The 6,618-nt window shown below is 54.3% G+C and overlaps 1 protein-coding gene across 1 annotated transcript in view; it reads right to left on the minus strand.

Moving 5' to 3' along the window:
• STS (steroid sulfatase) overlaps positions 1-6,618 on the minus strand; it is a 125,180-nt gene that overhangs the window by 118,325 nt on the left and 237 nt on the right. The gene's annotated exons all lie outside the window — the stretch shown is intronic.

Below are 6,618 nucleotides of genomic sequence, written 5' to 3' on the forward strand. Positions count from 1 at the left end.
CGTCTATAAATAAAACATTGTTTCTTTTTGATGGTTTTGTGAGCCTCTGGCTCTTGGTAGGCCCTCCGATAATTAACACCCGACGTGGCGAGCGCCGACATAGCTGCCCTTCCTGCTGGTAGCCCCGGGTGGCAGAGCACCAAGGACAGGAAAGGTCGTGGAACAGGAATAAGAGTGACCGCGAGCTCGTGGAGAGGCGACGCTGGCTCTCCCAGGGTCTCTGCGAGACTGGCACGTTTGCAGAGATGTTTCGTCCCAGGTGGCGGACAAAACGCCAGCGTGTCCACTGCCTGCTTCTGGTCACTGCCTGCTGTAAAGCTCGAAATGCCTGGCGCCCACCCAAACCTGCGGGTTGAACGCCGCGGGCGGGGTGTGGGGGCGGCCCAGCGGCGGTGTGGTTTGGCGGGTCCTGGAAGGAAGGGCGTGTGAACAGCAGCTTCCAGCTTCCTCATGTCTCCGCCCACTGCACCCCAGCTGCTGCTTCGGTGCACCCCATCCTGCACGCCCCGCCAACGGCCGTGCGCGGAGCGCGGATGGAGAGATGGGCCCAGGGCCAGGCGCTTCTCCTGCTGCCGCTGCCAGGAGCTGCTTCAGCAGAATGACCCCGCCCTGCAGGCCACCTCCAGTTCCCGGGCGCCGACCTGCTCGATCTGTCCCCCCACCCCCCCATCGACACCCCCGAGACACGGCTGGCGCTCCGCCTCTGTTGGCGCCCCCTCCGCTCATGCTTCCTCCTGACAGGAAGACTTGCTGAGCAGGGGTCCAAATGGCTCCAAGCTGCCTTCCCTGGTGGTCTCCATCCGTCACTGACGTCATAGCCCGTGCCTTCCTGATGGAGCGATTCTGGGGGTGCAGCATGGACCCCAGACCTGTGCAGCTTCCTCGGGACGACTCAGGCGCCAGCCCCTGGGCCCCCAGAGAGGCAGAATCGGGCCTCGCCTTCTGAGAGGGGGTCTCGCTGAGTCTGCACGGAGTCCTGCTCGCTGGGCCGCGGTGGGGCAGGGCGCCACGGCCGCAGAAGCCCTGGACGAACACCTGCTCTGTCCTCGCATGGCCTCGTTGGGGTAAGTATGCCCCCAGCAGGACGTGCCTCGGTGCGCGGAGCCAGATGGCAGGAATCCGGTCCCAGGTGACCTCGGCACACACCTGGACCACTGGACCGGCAGCTTTCCGGGCCGCATGGCAGACAGAACAGGGTCCGGACCAGTCACTGGTTAGAGAGCACAGCGAGGGACACCATGTCTGCCACATAAACGGATGCTCCGTGCCGGCCAATTTCAGAGTAGGGCAGTGAAAAGAGGGAACCCTGTGCTCTGAGGTCATCAAAGTTGGGGCTTCGTTCGCTTCATCTGCTGTAGGTGCTTAAGGAAATCATTCCGGGTGGAACGCAGCTGATGTCCCACATGCTCGTTACTGACCACCGCAGGCGACACATGGGAGTCCACAAGCTAACGCCTGGCAGGCTGTCTCACGGTGGCTTCTACAGAACCCCAGTGGAGAGGCCATCGGTGGGAGATTCTAGAGTCCCACAGAACCGGGGCACCAGGCACTCACCCGGGGATTAGCAAGCCAGCACTCCTTCCCCGAGACCGAACGCGAAGGCCCAGCTTTGCTCATTGGGGCCTGAATCGAGGAGCGAGCGTCTCGATGCAAAGCAGGCGAGTGGAGCAAGTGCCACGCGGCCTTCACAGACGCCTCGTCTGTCGGCCAGGCGGAGAAGACCGGGTCGGCAGCCCAGAGTCCCCACCCGAGTCACGCTGGCACTGTCTGCGACTGTGTTCCCACTGCATTACCTGTGGCGTCCCAGAATGGGCTGCATGCAGCTGTGTGCACAGCCGGGAGATGCTCGGCGACATTCCCAAGCCACGTGCCCCCCTCGGCAAAGTCCAAAACTCCTAAGACATCTCAAGCGCCCTCCAATCTCTGTCTTAAGACCGTCCCTTGTGATTGCAAAGAAGGGCTTTGGGCAATTAAAAAAAAAGGGGGAGAGGAGTCAGAAGCACCCCACTGAGTCTCCCTTCGTGAGCTAACGTGGCTAGGGTTCCATCCACAGGGGGTAGGGGGACGGAGAATCCTGAGAAGTGTCCCAGTAGGAGTTTCAGATCGTCTAAAAGGTGCCACTTTAGGATTAAACTCCAAACTAAGTCCCCGTAAATTACCTCCCCTTAAATGGCAGTCTGCTTTCCAGCAGGAGGAGGGAGCCCTGGCAACTGGTCATCTCGCAGGCGCTTTCGGAGTAGCTTAGATGTTCCCACGAAACGGCGTGGAAGTATGTGCTTCTCAAATGTCATTTTTCGTACATTAATAATAATGGCAGCCAACAAATACAGTCGATGGAAATCTGCCCACGGAAGAATGAAAGGCATTTATTGTACCTGTTTGAGCCACCTACTTCCCTTAACCTATCATGTGACTCTCAAACCCATGCAATTATATACACATATATATACATTTTATATATATAATGTATATATAAATATATGAGTACATCTTATATGTAAAGATGTTTCATCTTAAATGTATTAAAGTTACACACACCTCTGTTTACATCTAACACATGATATGTGTATTTATGTTAATTAAATGTTTCGATCATTTACAATGACCTTTCCTCTTAAGTTTCTTAAAACCACGTGGATTATTTTTACGTATTGTATAAGATATAAATGTGTGTGTATGTTACATATGTCACATTGTGTATAAAGACATCTCCAGTGTTTTGAACATCACACCCGCTCATCTACGCAGAGACCCAGAGACCCCACTGCTCTTAAGATCGTGAGACTTTACTAGAGGCGCGTCCATTTCACCTGCACAGCTCACTGTGCGACCTCCCTCTGCGGCATGGACGCCTGGGAGTCGCTGTACCTGGCTCAGGTTCCACACAGGTAGGCACTCTCAGCCGTCGGCAGGCGGCCAGGCAGACCACCCTACGCGTAAGGTCATTCTGGTGTTCCTGCAAGTGTGCTGGGAGAGACCAACGTCATGGGAAGTTAGCGGATACCACCTTCTCCTGATGCAGTGTGTGCGACGTGTGTGCGATACTCTGTTGGAAATAACAATGAGAGCATCACTGCCCGGCGGAGGGGTGGCTGTGAACGGGCTGCTCCGCATGGAGGAGGCGTGGCCAGGGGCCCACCCTTTCCTGGCTCGCGCACTGTGGGGAGGACATGGCGCTCCCACTTGCCGTTTGCTCTCCAGGTAATACAGGGCTGGTAGAGAGCAAAGGGGGACCCCGCCTGTCGGGACTGACCCCACCAGAGCTGCTGGAACCAAGGTCGCTGGCAGACACCGGCTGCTGCCATGGTGACATTCCTCCATGATCTACAGCCAAGCTGGACACAAAATATTGTACCTCTTGTTCATGTTTCGGGAACTCCCTCTCCCGTTTTTTTGTGGGTGGTCTCGGGAATATTTTTCCCTTTTTCTTTTTTGTACAATCATGAATGTATTTGGTCCTCACCTAGGTTATCTATTAGGGTTTTGAGCACGTATACACAGGGTAAGAAATTTAAAAAACGCAGAGGAAAATATAAAAATTGACAGTCCCGCCCGGCGGTTCTTTTAGAGGAAGGAAGACCGGCTCAGGACGGGCGCCTCCTGCTCTTTGTCAGGTGCACGGCCTCGGGGGCTTACGCAACTTCCCCCAAGCTCCAGGGCCTCTTTTATAGGATAAGAATAATTGCACAGCAGCTGCCTTGCAAATCCCGGAGAGACAGTGAGATACCTGGTCGTTTATATACTGAGTGTGCCCTGGGCTGCAGGCTATTTCTGAGGTTATAAAATAAAAAGCCTTAAGCACAAAGAAATAATCACTCTTTGGACTCTGGACACCTGGCTGGCATGACTATTTCTGTGCAGCTTGGGTATGCCTCTGCACGGCACACAGGCTTTTCCGATGGGCCACGGGTCTCATCAGAAGCAGCGCCGGTGTGAGGCGAATGTTACAGATGGCACTTGGCCACTGAGGCCAAGCAGTGACTCTGTGGGAGGCTGGCAGTTTCGCCAGCAGGGCCCATGGCACCCCTGCTCGTGACTCTGAGGACAGAGACAGAAGAGACCCAAGACACTGAAGTCTCCAGGTCTACCTGCCCCTACGAGGTCCTGGATGGAGGGAGCTATGCCAAGCACTCGGCCAGACCCAAAACATCAGGAGAGAAAGAAGAAAGGAAGAGAAATACAAGAGAAAGAGTCAGACACAGAGGGAGGGAGGGAGGGAGGGAGGGAGATGAGGGCTTGGACCGCTTCCCAAGATAACCTGGGCTAAAGCAGCCTTCCAAGTCCGACACATAAAAGCAAACACAGAGGGACGAGCCAGGACAGCAAGATGACAAAGCTGAAATCAGCTCGGACGGTACAGACAGCGGCACGTATCTGTAGCCGTGTAACTGCATCGACATCTATACGTGTCTTGTCTTACAATAAATGGCACGTTTACGTTTAAACACTGTGTGAGGAAGAATCCGCTTTTTATTTGTCCTATCGATGGTTAATGAGCTTTGGCCACCACTGTACTACAGGTTCCTGGGGCTTCTCTGTCACACTCGAAGTTGTCAGCAAAAGTAAGCTATGGTCCCACCGGGAGAACAGAATTGTAACTCGGGGGGAGGAAATGCACCCTCTCTTCCCAGAGGCTGTCCGTCTCTGACTGCCAGGAGAATTATGAAAAGACCGTGCATCCGGTTGCTTGCGAGAACCCATGTCCACGTCACATGCTCATTGTTTTCCAGTTGAGCTTGTGGCCAAGCAGCCTTAGGGCCAAGCACCCTTAGGGCACGTCCTTTTGTTTTTATGTGAAGGGGGCCTTCCATGTTAGCCAGAGCTGTTTCTGAAGAACGTGGAAACTGGCTTCAAGAATGATTTGAGCCATGTTTTCGTGTCTTTGGGGAGAAGCACACCATGTTCTCGTAAGCGTTCCTTCCTCAGGTGCCAGGACGTTTTGCCAGTTCGTCCCCTGTGAAGGGGGACCGCCCTTCATCCCTTGCTATGCGTTCATTTAGTTTTTCAGCTACTTCTCCAGGTGGCTTCAAAACCCAGGTGGCTCCCTAAGCCCCTTCTAGGGCATCCAGCATGCCTCACTAGAGCTCACCTATGTGGTCCTGCAGTTTCTAATTCTCGGTCTTTTAAAAACACGCCTTTTATCTAAGGAATCAACAGAAATGTAATGTTCCTATGGGAGAGAAGAAACACCTTGGTTTTGTCTATCCATTTCTTTCCAGACAATGGAGAGGAACTGGGAATAAGAATTCTACAGGCTCAGGCAGGCATCCCACCCACGTTTCTGGAATGAAGCTGTCATAGGTGGACTTGTCTGCCCCCCCCCAAAAGATATGTCAGACTCCTAATTCCTAGCACCTCATGTGAAGACAGGGTCTTTACATAAGTGATCAAGTTAAAATGTGGTCATCAGGGTGGGTAGCCCTCTGATACGACTGGTGTCCTTACACGAGGGCGAAATCTGGACACAGAAACAGACACATGGGGACAAGACAATGAGAGCAGACAGATGGATGAGACGGCCACACATAACCCAAGGGGAAAGGCCGGGTGGGCGGAGGAGGGGGGGCTGCCGACACCCAGATCTAAGAGTGCTGCCTTCCAGAACTGTGAGTCAATATATTCCTGCTGTTCAGACCACCCGGTTTATGGCACTTTGTTACAGCAGCCTAGCACCTTTGGATCAGTGTCCTCAGTAACGGGTTGATGAACTGCCTGCCTTCTCTGGGGTTCGGTGTCCTCAGTGGGAAATAAAATTAAATGGAAAAAGTCTCATAGGAACAGCGGTAAAAAGACGTAAACTGATTGAACATATGGTCCTGGCTAATATGAACAGCCTGACCTGCCCCCTGTCGGTTAACAGCCCCGTCTTACACACGAGGAAACTGAGGCACAGAGGTCTACTGCCCATTATCGTTGATAACCTTGCTGAGTCCAGAAATACACCCTCACATTTTAAGTACTCTGGAACTTTCTTCTGCTTCTTCAAAGGTCGGATCCTGACACCTAAACGTGCATGCGCAAACTCAGCTAACACTAAAGAGGAAGGAAAAGGTATTTTTGAGGGTGAGGTAAAAACGCTTTTCAAATTGCACTCAGAAAAGAAAGAAAACTCAGAGCCATCAGAGACAGAGGAGACGGAAGTCAAAGGCGGCAAGGCATTTTAAAACTGCTCCTTCTGGGCTTCTATCAGAGTCAGGCCTGGACAGTGGTGGCGGGGGAAGAGGAAGTGTTTGGGGACAAGGCACCAGCCCGGGATGCTAAGGAGATGCAGGTGCAAAGCTGTAGAGATCCCTGGGGTGGGTCGACCCCCACCAGGGACCCCTAGTGACTAATGCCACTTGCCCGCCCGTTGGTTGACCTGGTGGCTGGCGGTGACTCCAAGCTTTGCATCTCTGCGCCCCGCCCCCACCCGCACCAGGCTCGTCCCTCTAGGCCTTCCCTCCTCCCTCCCCCAATCCGAGCCGCGCATCTGTCCCCAGACTGGGAACTCGGCCCTGCGCGGTCCCGCGACTGAGCACCGCCGCCCCTTTGCGGTTGGAAGGGAGCGGGGCCGGGGTGAAGGCGTGCACGCCCGTCCCGCGCGTCCCGTCCCGGCTCCGCCGCCTCGACCTGGGCGAG

This window comes from Pteropus vampyrus, unplaced genomic scaffold (assembly GCF_000151845.1).
Source record: "Pteropus vampyrus isolate Shadow unplaced genomic scaffold, Pvam_2.0 Scaffold648, whole genome shotgun sequence".
In the NCBI taxonomy this organism is placed as follows: Eukaryota; Metazoa; Chordata; class Mammalia; order Chiroptera; family Pteropodidae; genus Pteropus; species Pteropus vampyrus.